The following is an 18859-nucleotide window of genomic DNA, read 5'->3' on the forward strand; positions in this document are numbered from 1 at the left end:
GATTTGAATTTTCAACCAATTTATATGCATTAGAGCATGTGCCTATAGTTCAAATTTGAATTATGCACCGAAATGCGTTGAAAACTCAATTAATGTATAAAAATGCCCAAACGAACCCCAAAAAATTCCAAAATTTAACACAACACTCCTGTTGTTCTATGTTGACATTAGAGAAAAATTTGAAATCAAGAAGAGGCAATGGATATTATTTCGTCCAGAAAGGTGAAACGTTCCCTACTGTAACCATGAGGCTTGTTACAAGAAGCTCTGGTTTGTGAGAAGCTTAGACCCCAACCTGCCCCAAATGGGACAATATTTTTACCACTGCATGTTGATGCCGTTCCATGATAGCATGTCAAGTTTCATGAATTTCAGACGAGTTTTCAATTTACTAGAATTTTAAAACCATGTATCCCAATGTTAGTGGTCGAGTGACGGTGGCAAAGGTGTTTGACATTCATTCCCATTTCTTGCATGGGACCTAAGGTTGCAACGAAGGACACACATTTGATTTTCAACCCGTTTATATGCCCTGGAGCATGTGCATGTAGTTAAAATTTGAATTATGCACATGAATGCATAGAAATCTCAGTTAATGTATTAAAATGTCCAAGCGAACCCCGAAAAATCCCAAAAATTGCACAACACTCCTGTTGTTCTATGTTGACATGAGAAAAAAAATTTAAGTAAGAAGAGGCAACAGATATCGTTTCGTCCCCCAAGGTGGCACGTTCCCTACCGAAACCATCAGGCTTGTTGTGAGAGAAGCTCTGGTTTGCGAGAAGCTTATACCATAACCTGCCCGAAATGGGAAAAATATTTTTTACCCCAGCATGTTGATACCGAAACCATCAGGCTTGTTGTGAGAGAAGCTCTGGAGAGCCACGGTGCCGTGGTGTTTGAAATTCATCCCCATTTCTTGAATCGGACATAAGCATCAACCCATGGACACATATATCATTTTACAACCCATTTTGGTGCACTGGAGCATGCGCATGTAGTTTAATTTTGAATTGTGCACCTGAAATGCCTAGAAAACCAAGTTAATGTATAAAAATGTCCAAACGAACCCTAAATAATTCCAATTTTTTTATGACACACCTATAGTTGCATGTTCACTGCAGATAAAAGTTCTAGCAATTCAAACACCATCCTTTGCAGCCATGACCCCGTTATGTAATTCAAATCAAGACGAAAAATCAAGTAGATCGCACACAATTTATTATCACCAACCGTGTGAGATGTAGTACAAAATATCCTGGAGCACTGTCGGTGTATAGTACACAGTTCAAATTTTTGATGTTCAAACTCATCACACACGGGTTAAGCTATCTGAATCGTTTGTGATGTTCACATATTGTACACAATTCTGAATAAGGGACCGTGTCTTCTGACACTTTGCCCGCCAGTGTTTTCGCTGAACCGATTCAAAATTTGCGGCTTCCGCAGAAATATCTACCTCCCCGCCCCTCCCCCTTACCAAAAGCCACATTGCCCCTGTTTCCGCCTTCCTTCCAAGTTGAAACCTTCACTCCTTGCTTGCAGTGCCGCCTCGTCGCTGGTGACCCTCCTTCACGCTGCTCAGCCTCGTCTATCCAGGCAGGTAATCCACACCCGACCCCCATCCTCCTCCTTCCACATCCCGCATGCCTCGACTGCCGGTGCAACACCTTCCACCCAAATCACGGACCCCTCCACCAAATAAGCACTGCCCTAAGCCATGGGGCACGCAGTATAGCCAGGAGCTCATGGAGCATTTGGCAGCGGAGAAGCAAATCGCGACCGCACGCACGGATGAGGTCGCGATGGCTGCCATTCGTCCCGACCCCCAGATCTTGGAGGAGCACCTCGCTGTCGAGGCCACCGTCGATGCTTCGCACGCCGACGCCGCAACGCGGTTGGCTGCTTTAAACGACAGTTCATGGTGTTTTCTCGAGGCCACCCTCGGTGCCTTTGACGAAGACTATGAGGTGTTTTCTCAGCGTGCACGTGCTTACCTCAACTCGAGAGCCAGCATGTTGGTGCCTGGAGCGGCTCAGGCAACTCACCACTATGACGAGGCACCCACGATGCGGAGGCCTCGCCCTCTTCCATGTCCAAGGAGCCAATCATCATTGATATCTCGGACAATGAGGAGTAGCTTATCTTATTAGCTCACTATAAGGACCCATGTTCAGTTTTCTAGCTATTGCCTTTCCTTAACAAATTCTAGTGAATTGTGCTATCTACTTTTACCATGCAATTTGTTGCTCTAGTGTATATGTTCTATATGTCGTGGAATGTGGCGCTCACTTATTAACTGTTTGGTTAATTAGTTCTCGTGTTCAGTTAACTGTTTGGTTCAATTGTGCAAATGTGATGTTCAATTCTTCAGGGTGAAATTTTGTATTTTCTTCCATGTGAGAAATAAATCAGATTTTTCTTTACAAAATACATGAGAAACAAATAAAATTGCTATATTTCCAAGTTGTCAAGCATGCTTGGTTTGGTTAACTGTTTGATCTTCTAGTATGTTATACATTGTGCAATGTGGTGCTCAGTTAACGTTTGGTTCATTTGTTGTGGTGTTTAGTTAACAGTTTGGTTCAATTCTGCAATGCGATGTTCAATTGTTGTGGGTGCATTCTGTTATTGTAAACCATGTGAGAAATAAATCGAATTTGGTTGTACTAAATACATGAGAAACAAATACAATTGCTATATTTCCAAGTTGTTAAGCATGCTTGGTTTGGTTAACTATCTGATCTTCTATTAGGGGTATGTTATATTGTGCAATGTGGTGCTCAGTTAATGTTTGGTTGATTTGTTGTGGTGTTTAGTTAACTGCTTGGTTCAATTCTGTAATGCGATGTCCAATTGTCGTGGGTAGAATTTTGTATTGTTGTGCATGTGAGGAATAATCGAATTTGGCTGCACTTAATACATGAGAAACATATAAAATTGCTATATTTCCTAGTTCTTAATCATGCTTGGTTTGGATAAATGGGTTTTCCATGTGGTTTGAATTAATCTGATGAATCCGCAATGTGCTTATTTTTCATCAACATATTTTACTAATAGCATGTGAACCCTCACTTAACCTGATCAGTAACTACCTTATATGTGTTGCAGGGAAACAATGGGAAGCACTGAGGTCTACAATCGAGGTTTGCACATGCATGGTCCCTTGTCTAATAGCACATTATTGTGCAATTGCAGCAACCATTCTAATATTTAGGTTTTTGACAATTTGGTCTTGCACATGTAGGTCCTGCTGTCAGTGGTTTTGACCCACTGTTCAACCCTTTTTGCATATGGGGAAATGAGTTGTCCGTGAATATCAGTCAAGTCAAGAAACTCAGAAAGATTGTTAGGATAAAGAAACTAGCGACAAAAAACAGCAAGATCTTTGTCTGCACAATGAAGAAGACATCTGTTCACTACAGGATGGTACTAACTATTATACCTTGCATTTTTTTCCTTTGCCCCATTTCCAATATAGGGAAGATATTTATGCACATCCTTGTTTTCAGGCCTTTCCAAAGCAGTTCACGGATTATTACCTCTCAAACCACCTGTATGGTCAGGAGGCGAGGAAGGTATTCATACAACACCCACGGTTCAATATTGAAGTGTTCCTGAAGAGGACGAAGGATGGACGGTCAATCATCAACAGGCACTGGCCTAAAGTTGCAAAGACCTTCAACATCAATGAAGGCTCAATATTCGCCTTCTGCTTGAAAAGTTTTCCAGATGAGATACATATGTCTATGTACCATCTACGATGCTAATTTTGAAAGGTTATAGATGTTGCATGTGAAACTTGGTGTTGGTGCAGTTGTGTAATGGGGTAGCTGAGTGCTGAAGGTATATGATGTTGTACTCTGATGTATTTCAATTATGAAAATGAAATATATTGTGTGCTTAATATGAAATGTCAATTGGATTAATAAATGGATTATTAATAGTAGGATAATTAGCCAGCTAATTGGGTTTTTCTATTGCAAACAGTTATTGAGAAAACATCGTGGGCGATGACCTCAGGCAACGCACACAGTTTCTTGGAATAAACCGTGTTGGATTAATGAACAATCACACACGACATCCTCTTGAAAACTATTTGCGTTAGGCCACCTGGCGCAAAAGTTTACCACATAAAAACTGTGTGTGATGGACAGCCTTTGTCACAACATTTCTTCTACGCACCGTGTATGATGCATTCAACAACCCAAACGATAAAATTGTTAATACCGTGTGCAATGGAAACGTTATCACAAACGATTTAACGGGGAAAATTGTGTGTGATATACCTGCGAACAGAAACATTTTCCCTGGAGAAACTGTGTGGGATGTATATACGAACGGAAACGTTTAGCGGGGACTGACTATGTGGGATGAACTTATGACCGGAAATGATTTCGCTTGTATAATTGATTTTTTTAGCACTACTGTACGTATAACCGTATTTGATCGCTCGCCAATCGCACACGACCTCATTTTTCCGAGCGTGTGTGCCACGAGGGCATATCCTCGACGGTTTCTGGGTCGTGTGGGAAGGACCCCCTATCGCAGTCACTCACTAGGCGACAGTTCCAAATGCCATCACAGAAAGGGGTTAAAAACCGTTTGTATAGCACCTCGTTGTACTAGTACATGTGCAGTAAATTAGAAGGTTTCAAACATATTGGTGTAACGACATGGACACATGCATGGAGTGCCATGGCATTTAAATACCAAAAAAATTTAAAAATGATCAGAAAAACATGAAACCTTGCTTGATGTAATGTCATGCCACCAAGATGATGTGGTAAAAAAATTGGCATGTTTGACGAAAGTTTGGACACACACCCCTCACAAACTGGAGCAACTCACTAGAAGACTCGTGGTTCCGAGAGGGAACAATGCATGTTTGATGACCAACATGAGATAGCTTCCTCTTATGACCTTCAATTTTTTTCTACGTTTAACATGCACTAATACAACTATCATGTGAAAATTTGGAAAATTCTAGGGGTCATTTGACCTTTTAAAGACATTAAAGTGATTTTCTAGCCATTTAATGACCGTAGTTCAAAGTTGAACTACATCTACATGCAACGGCTAACCATAACAGTTTGAAAAATCATATTTTTGTGTACTTGTGTGTGAGTTAATTTCATGTGCAGTAAATTGGAAGGAATTTTCAAACATATTGGTGTCACGGCCTGGACACACATGCATGGTGCGCCATGCCATTCAAATTCCAAAAAATTAAAAAAATGATCAAAAACACATGAAACCTTGCTTGACGTAATGTCATGCCACCAAGATGATGTGGTAAAATAATTGGCATGTTTGATGAAAGTTTGGACACACACCCCTCACAAACCGGAGCAACTCACTAGAAGGCTCGTTGTTTCGAGGGGGAACAATGCATGTTTGATGACAAACGGGCGATAGCTTCCTCTTATGGGCTTCAAAAAATTTCTACAGTTAACATGCACTAATACAACTGTCATGTCAAAATTTGGAAATTTCAGGGGTCATTTGACCTTTTTAAGACATTTAAGTGATTTTCTAGCCATTTAATGACCGTAATCCAAATTTGGACTACATCTACATGCATCGGCTAACCATAACGGCTTGAAAAAAATATTTGTGTACTTGTGTGCGAGTTAATTCCATGTGCAGTAAATTGGAACGAATTTTCAAACATATTGGTGTCACGGACTGGACACATGCATGGAGTGCCATGGCATTTAAATTCCAAAAAATTGAAAAATCATCAGATGATGTAAATATCTAGTGTTCAAAAAATAAAATGTAAAGATCTGGCAAGACAACCGACCCCCATGCGATTGGCACTCTATTGCGCACCTCGCTATTTGGAAGGTGAGTGGCGCGGGTTATTAATCAGACACGGTTATGTATTTGAAACCGTCAGCTATTAAGTTCACACACGAATTTTGCTGCGGGAATCGCATGTAATTCAAACTACCAGTACTCGTAAATTTCGGCGACCGGCATGTGTACTGTTCCCGTCGATCTAGATTCCGGCCGCCAATAAATACTACATTGCTCACGTCTTCCCGCCTGCATTCTCATCTATATCCTTCCCTCGCTCGCCCTCTCTCTCTCTCTCTCTCAAATCTCGGCCATGGCGCCGCCGATCTTCCCACGTGCTGATGAGGTGGTGCCGTCGCCCGAGGACGCTCAGTCGAAGAGCAGCGATGAGGAGGACCCCTACGCACTGCCGGACGAGGTTGCACTGGACCCCCCAACTTTGGAGTGGTTTTTGGGCCAGTACAATCATTGTATGCGGAAGTCGTTGCCGCCAGCTGAGAAAGCCAGGCAAGTGGCGTACAAGAAGGAGATGGCGGAGGAGGAAGCCAGGTATCAGGCGACCTGTGAAGACCGTGATGCCGCTTGGAAAAAGGAGGCGGTGGAGCTTTGGGGGCGGGCGCCTCGTCGTGCGGAGGAGGTGTACGAAGACGGGTACTTCGCGAGGAAGGTCAAAGGCGCTAGGCGCATCATCGCTGCATGGAGGTGGGCCGATAAGCTCCAGCGTGCCACCGACGAGGAGCTCCGGTGGGCGCCCAACGAAATGGCAAGATCGTCCACCAGCAAGAGGCAGATCGGTACGTCAAACGCTGCGAGACGAAGGAGGTGGAGTATTGCCTCTGCGCTAGGAAGATGCCGCACACCAGGGAGCTGCTGGCGAGGGGCTACCGGAATACTGCCCCCATGAGGGATTATTAGTTTTAGTATTGTTCGTTTTCAATTTTATGCATTGTACCTAGTAGTTAAGTATCATCACGTATATGTGATGATATTATATATATTCTGTGATGAACTAATGAACAATTAATATATATTATGAATTCCATTTTCTATCTGTTTTTGTATGCTAATTTGTATCTAGTTATTATCATCCACATATACAGAATGGAAAGCATAAATACACACATTGAAACAGAACATATAAGAATGGAAAATAGAGTACACACATTGAAACAGAGCAATATTATGATTGTTGTGAATACATATCGATCCACGTCGAAACGACTCAACAAAATAAAGTGCGTCCATGAGACCATGACCAGCAGCCCTTGCCTATGGTAGCTCTTGGATCTACCTGAACTCGTGCAGGTGTTCGTCCAAGCGGTCGACATGCCCGCGATACATCTGGAGCACGATCTCGAGCTCCAAGTTGGATATTTCATCGGAGATCACCAGTTCGAGGATGCGACGACCATGTTCCTCTACTGCGCCCAGGTGGACACCTAGGCCAAGGAGGCGGTCGAGCCTAGCGACTAGCGCGTTGGCATCGAGCGGGCCACGGACAAGGTGAACGGCGTGACCCATGCGAACGGCACGGTGGGTGTCCGGTGAAACTACGGCGCGGCCGGCCTCTGGTGCAAGTACGGCGCAAAGGGCCTCTGCCCACTCCTGGCGAGGAATGGGGGTAATGACTGGACGTATACCCACCTGCGACACCCTGTCGACAACAGGCAAGCGCCGATGGATCTGCTCTTGCTGTGCGGTGCACCGCGCCTATCGCTCTGCGGTGCTCCAACGGTCTTGCCGTGCAGCGAGTCATAGCCTATCGGCACGGACTCGCCTAGCTTGCTCTGCGGCGCACCATCGATCATGTTGTGTGGCGAGCTGCAGCCTCTCGGTGCTGACATGCCTATCTTGATCCGCGGCGCAGAAGCGCCATGCACCAAGGGTCTACTCAACCCTGGCGATGACACGCATCACGTCGTCGTCCATAGCGTTGCCGGGGAGCGCCTCGGCCTCGACGGGCCGTGGCGCCTTCTTGTTTTCCTCATCGACGAGGTTGATGGCAGGGGCGGCGCTTTGGTGGGTTGGCATGCTTTGAAAAGGTGGAATTGCTATACACTGCGCTTGTTGCCTCCGTGCGTTGCGTGCCGCCTAGGTTTATGTGCAATATCGCTGGGTGGCGAGAAACCGGTGAGGAAATGCCGAGAAATGGTGGCGTGTTCATAAAACGCCATCAATTAATGGAAACTTAGCATAGAAGGAACATCGAGCTAGCACAAGAAGTAGATGATCACATGATCGTTTATCCTAGTTAATTATGCATGTAATAGTTTACTTTGGTGTGTGGAAATGTCATGTGTGTATGAGCCACCTATGTAATTGGATGTTTGCCGTGTATTACACACATCTTGTTTATGTGAAACATTTCTGTTCTCTTGGCTCAACACAAACAGTTTATCAGAATGAAATGTATGCCCTCCATTGCACACACCTTGATCTGGCTGAACCGTTTCTGTTGCGTTGCCTAATCGAAAACAATTCATCCGAGTGAACCGTATGCCATATATCACACACACCATGATCTGGCTGACCGTTTCTTCTATGTTTCCTAATCACAAACAGTTCATCCGAGTGAACTGTATGCCGTATATCACACACACCTTCATCTGGCTGCCTGTTTCTGTTGTTCCGCCTCATCACAAACAATTTATCCAAGTGAACTGTATGCCATATATCACACACGCCTTCATCTGGCTGCCCGTTTCTTCTGTTCTGCCTCATTGCAAACAGTTAATTCAACTAAACCGTTTGCCCTGCATCACACACGCTACTAAAATATGAACTGTGTTTGATGTATCCTTCATCGCAAACGTTTTGCATCTCTTTTGACGTTTTTACATCACCATTTACGATTAATGCATCGCACAAAGTTTCCTCAAAGGGTCTCTGATCGTAGTGTCGCATTAGCAGCATCCTGCAGTAGTGAGTGTTGATATTTTGAAAGACATGGTTGCTTATTGATATGCTTGAGTATTGAAATCTTCATGTCAAAACTAGACTATTGCTTTGAATCATATAAAAGTCCAAATGTCCATGCTACAAAAGCAAAAAAATGTGATGAACATGTTAGGCAGCATTCCACATCAAAAGTTCTATTTTTATCGTTTACCTACTCGAGGACGAGTAGGAATTAAGCTTGGGGGTGCTGATACGTCTCCAATGTATCCATAATTTTTTATTGTTCCATGCTGCTATATTATCATTCTTGGATGTTTTACAATCATTTTATAGCAACTTTATATCATTTTTGGGACTAACCTATTGACATAGTGCCCAGTGCTAGTTGTTGTTTTTGCTTGTTTTTTACTTCGCAGGAAATCAATACCAAACGGAGTCCAAACGCAGCGAAACTTTTTGGAGAATTTTTCTAGACGAGAAGGAACAACATGGGCCAAAGAAGTACCAGAGGGGAGCCCCCAGGGGGGCACAACCCTCATGGGCGCGCTTGGAGGCCTAGGCACGCCCTGGTGGGCTGTGCCCACCTCGGTGGCCTCCTGCACCGCCTCTTCGCCCTATAAATACCCAAATATTCCCAAAACCCTAGGGGTGTCGACAAAACACAATTCCAGCCGCGCAAGTTCCAGAACCACGAGATCCAATCTAAACACCATCACGGAGGGGTTCATCATCCTCAGTGGTGCCTCTCCAATTATGCGTGAGTAGTTCAGTGTAGACCTACGTGTCCGTTGGCGGTAGCTGGATGGCTTCCTCTCTCTATTTTGATTCTAAATACAATGGTCTCTTGGATATCTATTTGATGTAACACTTTTTGCGGTGTGTTTGTTGGGATCCGATGAACTTTGAGTTTATGATCACATCTTTTTTTATCCATGAAAGTTATTTGAGTCTTCTTTGATCTCTTATATGCATGATTATTTTTAGCCTCATATTTCTTCTTCGAATCTTTGGTTTAGTGAGGCCAACTAGGTCAATTTTTCTTGCCAAGGGAAGAGGTGCTTTGTGATGGGTTCGATCGTGCGGCGTTGTTTCCCAGTGACAGAAGGGGCAGCATACATGTATTCATTGTTGCTATTAAGGATAACAAGATGGGGTCTATTCCTACATGAATAGATCTTGTCTACATCATGTCATCGTTCTTATTGCATTACTTCGTTTCTCCATGAACTTTATACACTAGATGCATGCTGGATAGCTGTCGATGTGTGGAGTAATAGTAGTAGATGCAGGCAGGAGTTGGTCTACTAATCTTGGATGTGATGCCTATATATTGATCATTGCCTATATATCGTCATGATTATTTGAAGTTCTATCAATTGCCCAACAGTAATTTGTTTACCCATCGTGTGCCATTTCTTGAGAGATGCCACTAGTGAAATCTACGGCCCCCGGGTCTATTCTTTATCTTATTTGCTTTCCGATCTATTATTTGCCACTTTTAGTTTTAGATCTATTATTCCAAAAACCCAAAAATACCTTGCTGAAATTTTTGTTACTTATTTTATTTCACATTTTATCGAGATCTATTTATCCAATCTACCACAAAACAATCTATCTTTTTATCATGGAAGGATTGACAACCCCTCTTACGCGTCGGGTTGCAAGTATTTGTTCTTTGTGTGCAGGAACCGTTTACATAGTGTTGCTTGGTTCTCCATCTCGATTGATACCTTGGTTTCATAACTAAGGGAATACCTACCGTAGTTGTGCTGCATCATCCCTTCCTCTTTGGGGAAGTACCGACGTAGTTCAAGCGACATCAACCACCTCCCATCTTCGGGCCATGGAGGCAGAGCGGGCGATGGCCCTGGCTTATCGACGGTGGTGTGGCGGCCACGGCGGCAGATGGTGGGGTGGTGGAAACAGCGGCCGACAACAGCTGCCGACGGGCAGCGGCGGCGGAGCGTGTGGTGGATGTTGCGCACAGACCCAACAGGGATGCCATGCGCACTACACTACGCCAGGGATTGCGCCATCGCCGCGGTATAGCCTCCCAGCTGGAGCTATGCTCTGATGATGGCAGAGTGGCTGAGCGACTTTGACGGACTGGTGCCATTGGCGATTGTGGGAGAAGCAGACGAGATAAGCTACAAGGAGTGAGGGGAAAATGTGACGCAGGACTCGCCGGGCGTGACAGTTTATATAGCAAGCCGGTAAGCATTGGGATTTTGGGGGACTTCGCCGAGTCAGGCGGGAAGCTTGCACAGCTATGCGCGGGAACCTGTGCGATTGTGCAGGAATGGGCTCATCGACGATTCATTGGCGCCACTTCGAGCCACCATTTGACCAAAAGAACGCCCCTGCGCGCTGCTCAAGCTTGCGCTCGAAGCCGTCTGCGGCAGCGGCGTGACAAGACGTGCGAGAGGAGGACGAAATGACACGTACACATATGGTTAATAAAAAAAAGTTTGCAATTTAATTACCTACTACCCCCATCCGGGTATAAGTCCTCTTTGTATTTTTGTGCCAAATTTTGACTAGAGAATTAACTAATAAAATACAAATGCATGTCGCCAAATATTATATTGTTGGATTCGTATTTGAACATAGTTTCGAATTATATTATTTTGGTAACATGCATTAACATTTTGTTAGTTAAATTTAAGGTCAAAATATGGCACATAATATAAAGGGGACTAATAGACCAAGACAGAGGTAGTAGCACACGGTCGCTCTCTATGCAGCGTCGCGAACGATTGTTCGACCATCGTGTGATGTGGAATGCGGCGTAGTTTCACATCATGCCGCCGGCTCGCAACTGCCAGCCGACTTGTAGACGACCATTCTCTGCGTGTTCAGCTGCTCTATGCATGTGGTTGCTCGTGGTTGAGGCGGCCGTGGCGCGCTCTGCTCTCGCGTCCTGCCGCGTGCGCTCTGCTCTCGCGTTCCTCTGCGTGCTGCCAGCGTTTGGGGCCGGCACACGATCATGTACGTTCGTGCAGCCATTATGCATGCGGTTGCGCGGGGTGTGGCGCCACGATGCAGTTACCCGCTGCAAAAACTGTCATGCACACGTGCCGAGAATCCAGGCCGCCCGGCCCCCATTTATTCCCACGGCCATTTACCGTCATCTCTCGCTCCACACGACACAATAAGCACACCCACGACGACACATACAGAGAGGACATCCAGCGGTTCCAATGGTGCTCCTAGCGGCCGATGACGAAAATGGGGGGGGGCAGTTCACCATGCATCACATAGTGGACACCCACGTGAGGGGGAAGGACCTCTCGGTGGGGTACACGAATGAGCCAGTCTCGGTGGAGAGCTGCATCCAAACTATGGAGTAGTTGCTTGCTGAGGACAAGTACCAAGTGGTCGGCTTTGACCTCTTGTTCACCGGCGGTCCCGCCGGGCAAGATCAGGAGGTTGTCGTTGCCTAGTTGTGTGTGCGACATGACGTCCTCGTCTACCACTACCAACTGGCCACAAGGCCTTGCGAGCATTTCCCCAGGTTTATCAACAACACCGAGTACAGTTTCACTGCGGTGGACACCACCAACGATCTAAAAGCGCTCGATGTTTCGGGCTTGACCTCCAAGAATCTTGTCAACATCCGTGACCACCACAAGGTCTGGGGCAGCACCAAGAACAAACATAACTCCCTGGTTGACCTCGCCTCGGCCATCATCGACCCATACTACATGAATATGAAGGAAGAGAGTAAGAAGGACAAGAATGCCTGGCACAGTGCCAGGCATCAAAGACTGGATGAAGAACACATCAAGTACGCGGCCAAGGACGCGTACACAAGTTACGAGATGTACAGGCGGATCGTTGACATGAGGAAGTATCTTCATCCTGCCCTAGACGAGGGATCGAGCCATAGAGCAGTGGCGGGAGCGTCACAAGAAGTAGATGACTAGATGATCATTTCTCCTAGTTTAGAATGCATGCAATTGTTTATTGAGGTGTGTGCGAATGATCTGTATAGTCACTTATGTAATTGGATGTTTATTTTAGTTATATATATGTTGTTCTTCTGTAGACAGAGCAAATCACACGGCTTACTAACAACAATCGTCTGTGTTATTATTGCTCTTCGCAGACATTTCTGACCACGGACCTGTTTGCCGCGTATCACACACATCTTGTTCTTTTGAACTATTTCTGTTGTCTTGGCTCATCGCAAACACAGTTCATCCTAGTGAACTGTATGCCCTCCATCGCACACACCTTGATCTGGCTGACCATTTCTGTTGTGTTGCCTAATCACAAACAGTTCATCCGAGTGTACTGTATGCCGTATATCGCACACACTCTCATCCGGCTTACCATTTCTGTTGTTCTGGATCATCGCAAACAGTTCATATGGATTAATTGTATGCCACGCATCGCACACGCGGCTCTGATCTGAATCGTGTTTGATGTGTGCGCCATCGCAAACAGTTCATATCATTTTGACGGTTTTTTTACACCACCGTTTGCGATTAATGCATCGCACACCGTTTCGTTGAAGGGTCTCTGATTAGGCTCTCGCGTTTGGACCATCCAGCAGTAGTGTTGTCATATTGGGTATTCAAACATCACCAACACCTCTTTGGGCAACGTGCAGATGATGGTTGTCACTCACTCGCCTGTGAAGCTTCCCTCCATGGGCCCGCGAGGTCGTCGTCCATCTAATATGACCCAACGAGAGAGGTAAATTTGACGAACAAGGAGGACTATTTTCATATTGTGCTATGGTAGGAGTATATATATTATGTGTCGAAGAGGGGATGGGGACCAACATATACTGCGCATCATGAACCTCGCTTCGTGTGGGGACTTAAAGGTTTCCGAGGCAGGTGACACGTCAAAGTTGTGCATATTAGGTATTCAAATATCACAACCACACATCTTACATGTGTTTGGCCCACATGCAAGTGATGGCGGTTGTCCTCTAGCACTCACTCATGGGGTTATCGACGAGATGCATGCTTCATCCATCTGTGTGCCCGATTGGTCGTCAATCACTTTGACCGACAACGATAGAGGTTAATTTGACTTATAATTGGGAGGGGATTAAATTTTGGTTCATCTTATACAGTACATGTCATGCTGTGAGATCACATAATATACTTTGAGCGCATGTTTACGCATGAATCCCTCCCTCCGAATCAAAGCGGGGGGCCGGGGGCGAGCACGCGATGCGTCATGAACCTCACTCTATGTGGGGACTGTGCGATTTTCGAAGCATGCGCCTGATACGTCTCCAACGTATCTGTAATTTTTGATTGTTCCATGCTATTATATTATCTGTTTTGGATGTTTATAGGCTTTTTATGCACTTTTATAATATTTTTGGGACTAACCGATTAACCCAGAGCCCAGTGCCAGTTCCTGTTTTTCCCCTTGTTTCAGTGTTTCGAAGAAAAGGAATATCAAACGGAGTCAAAACGGAATGAAACCTTCTGGAGAAGTTATTTTTGGAAAGAAAGCAATCCGGGGGACTTGGAGTGCACGTTAGGAAAGCAACGAGGGAGGTACGACGCAGGGGGCGCGCCCACCCCCTGGGCGCGCCCTCCACCCTAGTGGGCCCCTCGTGGCTCCCCTGACGTATTTCTTCCTCCTATATATACCAATATACCCTAAAACCTTCGGGGAACAGAATAGATCGGGAGTTCCGCTGCCGCAAGCCTCTGTAGCCACCAAAAACCAATCGGGACCCTATTCCGGCACCCTGCCGGAGGGGGATCCCTCACCGGTGGCCATCCTCATCATCCCGGCACTCTCCATGACGAGGAGGGAGTAGTTCACCCTCGGGGCTGAGGGTATGTACCAGTAGCTATGTGTTTGATCTCTCTCTCTCCCTCCCTCTCTCTCTCTCTCGTGTTCTTGAGATGATACGATCTTGATCTATCACGAGCTTTGCTATTATAGTTGGATCTTTATAATGTTTCTCCCCCTCTACTCTCTTGTAATTGATTGAGTTTCCCCTTTGAAGTTATCCTATCGGATTGAGTCTTTTAATTATTTGAGAACACTTGATGTATGTCTTGCGTGGGATACCCGTTGTGACAATGGGGTATTCTATTGATCCAGTTTATGTATGTTTTGGTGATCAACTTGCGGGTTCCGCCCATGAACCTATGCATAGGGGTTGGCACACGTTTTCGTCTTGGCACTCATTTATATCTTTTGGAGTAGTTTGTCATTTGCTCTAGTGCTTCACTTATATCCTTTTAGAGCACGGCGGTGGTTTTATTTTAAAGAAATAGACGAAATCTCATGCTTCAGTTATATTATTTTGAGAGTCTTAAATAGCATGGTAATTTGCTTAATCCGAATATGCTAGGTATTCAAGACTAGTAAAAACTTTCTTATGAGTGTGTTGAATACAAAGAGAAGTTTGATGCTTGATATTGTTTTGAGACATGGAGGTAGTGATATCAAAGTTGTGCTAGTTGAGTAGTTGTGAATTTGAGAAATACTTGTGTTGAAGTTTGCAAGTCCCGTAGCATGCACGTATGGTAAACATTATGTAACAAATTTGAAACATGAGGTGTTCTTTGATTGTCCTCCTTATGAGTGGCGGTCGGGGACGAGCGATGGTCTTTTCCTACCAATCTACCCCCCTAGGAGCATGCGCGTAGTGCTTGGTTTTTGATGACTTGTAGATTTTTGCAATAAGTATGTGAGTTCTTTATGACTAATGTTGAGTCCATGGATTATACGCACTCTCACCCTTCCATCATTGCTAGCCTCTTCGGTACCGTGCATTGCCCTTTCTCACATTGAGAGTTGGTGCAAACTTCGCCGGTGCATCCAAACCCCGTGATATGATACGCTCTTTCACACATAAACCTCCTTATATTTTCCTCAAAACATCCACCATACCTACCTATTATGGCATTTCCATAGCCATTCCGAGATATATTGCCATGCAACTTTCCACCGTTCCGTTTATCATGACATGTTCATCATTGTCATATTGCTTTGCATGATCATGTAGTTGACATAGTATTTGTGGAAAAGCCACCATTCATAATTCTTTCATACATGTCACTCTTGGTTCATTGCATATCCCAGTACACCACCATAGGCATTCATATAGTCATACTCTGTTCTAGTATCGAGTTGTAATCATTGAGTTGTAAATAAATAGAAGTGTGATGATCATCATTTTCTAGAGCATTGTCCCAAGTGAGGAATAAAAAAAGAGAGAGAAAGGCCATAAAAAAAGAGAAGGCCCAAAAAAATGAGAGAAAAAGAGAGAAGGGACAATGTTACTATCCTTTTTACCACACTTGTGCTTCAAAGTGGCACCATAATCTTCATGATAGAGAGTCTCTTGTTTTGTCACTTTCATATACTAGTGGGAATTTTTCATTATATAACTTGGCTTGTATATTCCAACAATGGGCCTCCTCAAGTGCCCTAGGTCTTCATGAGCAAGTAAGTTGGATGCACACCCACTTAGTTTCTTTTGTTGAGCTTTCATATATTTATAGCTCTAGTGCATCCGTTGCATGGCAATCCCTACTCCTTGCATTAACATCAATCGATGGGCATCTCCATAGCTCATTGATTAGCCTCGTTGATGGGAGACTTTCTCCTTTTTTGTCTTCTCCACATAACCCCCATCATCATATTCTATTCTACCCATAGTGCTATATCCATGGCTCACGCTCATGTATTGCGTGAAGGTTGAAAAAGTTTGAGATTACTAAAGTATGAAAGAATTGCTTGGCTTGTCATCGGGGTTGTGCATGATGAGAGCATTCTTGTGTGACGAAAATGGAGCATGACTAAACTATATGATTTTGTAGGGATGAACTTTCTTTGGCCATGCTATTTTGAGAGGACATAATTGCTTAGTTAGTATGCTTGAAGTATTATTACTTTTATGTCAATATGAACTTTTATCTTGAATCTTTCGGATCTGAATATTCATACCAAAATTAAGAAGAATTACATTGAAATTATGCCAAGTAGCATTCCACATCAAAAAATTTGTTTTTATCATTTACCTACTCGAGGGCGAGCAGGAATTAAGCTTGGGGATGCTGATACGTCTCCAACGTATCTATAATTTTTGATTGTTCCATGCTATTATATTATCTATTTTGGATGTTTATGGGCTTTATTATGCACTTTTATAATATTTTTGGGACTAACCTATTAACCCAGAGCCCAGTGCCAGTTCCTGTTTTTCCCTTGTTTCAGTGTTTCGAAGAAAAGGAATATCAAACGGAGTCGAAACGGAATGAAACCTTCTGGAGAAGTTATTTTTGGAAAGAAAGCAATCCGGGTGACTTGGAGTGCATGTCAGGAAAGCAACGAGGGAGGCACGAGGCAGGGGGCGCGCCCACCCCCTGGGCGCGCCCTCCACCCTCATGGGCCCCTTGTGGCTCCCCTGACGTATTTCTTCCTCCTATATATATACCAATATACCCTAAAACCTTCGGGGAACAGAATAGATCGGGAGTTCCGCTGCCGCAAGCCTCTGTCGCCACCAAAAACCAATCGGGACCCTGTTCCGGCACCCTGCCGGGGGGGGATCCCTCACCGGTGGCCATCTTCATCATCCCAACGCTCTCCATGACGAGGAGGGAGTAGTTCACCCTCGGGGCTGAGGGTATGTACCAGTAGCTATGTGTTTGATCTCTCTCTCTCTCTCTCGTGTTCTTGAGATGATACGATCTTGATGTATCACGAGCTTTGCTATTATAGTTGGATCTTTATAATGTTTCTCCCCCTCTACTCTCTAGTAATGGATTGAGTTTCCCCTTTGAAGTTATACTATCGGATTGAGTCTTTTAATGATTTGAGAACACTTGATGTATGTCTTGCGTGGGATACCCGTGGTGACAATGGGGTATTCTATTGATCCACTTGATGTATGTTTTGGTGACCAACTTGCGGGTTCCGCCCATGAACCTATGCATAGGGGTTGGCACACGTTTTCGTCTTGACTCTCCGGTAGAAACTTTGGGGCACTCTTTGAGGTTCTATGTGTTGGTTGAATAGATGAATCTGAGATTGTGTGATGCATATCGTATAATCATACCCACGGATACTTGAGGTGACATTGGAGTATCTAGGTGACGTTAGGGTTTTGGTTGATGTGTGTCTTAAGGTGTTATTTTACTACGAACTCTAGGGCTGTTTGTGACACTTATAGGAATAGCCCAATGGATTGATCGGAAAGAATAACTTTGAGGTGGTTTTGTACCCTACCATAATCTCTTCGTTTGTTCTCCGCTATTAGTGACTTTGGAGTGACTCTTTGTTGCATGTTGAGGGATAGTTATATGATCCAATTATGTTATTATTGTTGAGAGAACTTGCACTAGTGAAAGTATGAACCCTAGGCCTTGTTTCCTAGCATTGCAATACCGTTTACGCTCACTTTTACATTAGTTACCTTGCTGTTTTTATATTTTCAGATTACAAAAACCTATATCTACCATCCATATTGCACTTGTATCACCATCTCTTCGCTGAACTAGTGCACCTATACAATTTACCATTTTATTGAGTGTGTTGGGGACACAAGAGACTCTTTGTTATTTGGTTGCAGGGTTGCTTGAGAGAGACCATTTTCATCCTATGCCTCCCACGGATTGATAAACGTTAGGTCATCCACTTGAGGGAAATTTGCTACAGTCCTACAAACCTCTGCACTTGGAGGCCCAACAACGTCTACAAGAAGAAGGTTGTGCTTTTGGTATTCAAGCATATGCATGCATCACGCAGGTCCATACATATGTTTGGGGCACATGCATGCAGTGGGTGTCTTTGGACACTCTCCCTCGCTTGGTTATCATCGACGACCTATATATTCATGGGTCGGCATGGACGTCCATCACTTCGAGCGACAACGAGAGAGGTTACCAAGGTTGATTCTTCTTCTCTTGGTTCGCGTTACCGTATAGTCGTACGTCGATCATGGTGAGATTCCAGACCTAAGTTTGAGTGCATGCATACACATGAATCCCTATATATATACTATATGCATCGTGAACCCTCGCTTCGTGTGGGGATTTTCCGGTTCCAAAAGCACGATGCCACATCAAAGTTGTGCATTGGCTATATTCAAACACCACATAACACTTCCATACATATGTTTGGGCCACATGCACGTAGTGGTTGTCTTCAGGCACTCCCTCGCATG

This window comes from Aegilops tauschii, chromosome 7 (assembly GCF_002575655.3).
Source record: "Aegilops tauschii subsp. strangulata cultivar AL8/78 chromosome 7, Aet v6.0, whole genome shotgun sequence".
Lineage (NCBI taxonomy): Eukaryota > Viridiplantae > Streptophyta > Magnoliopsida > Poales > Poaceae > Aegilops > Aegilops tauschii.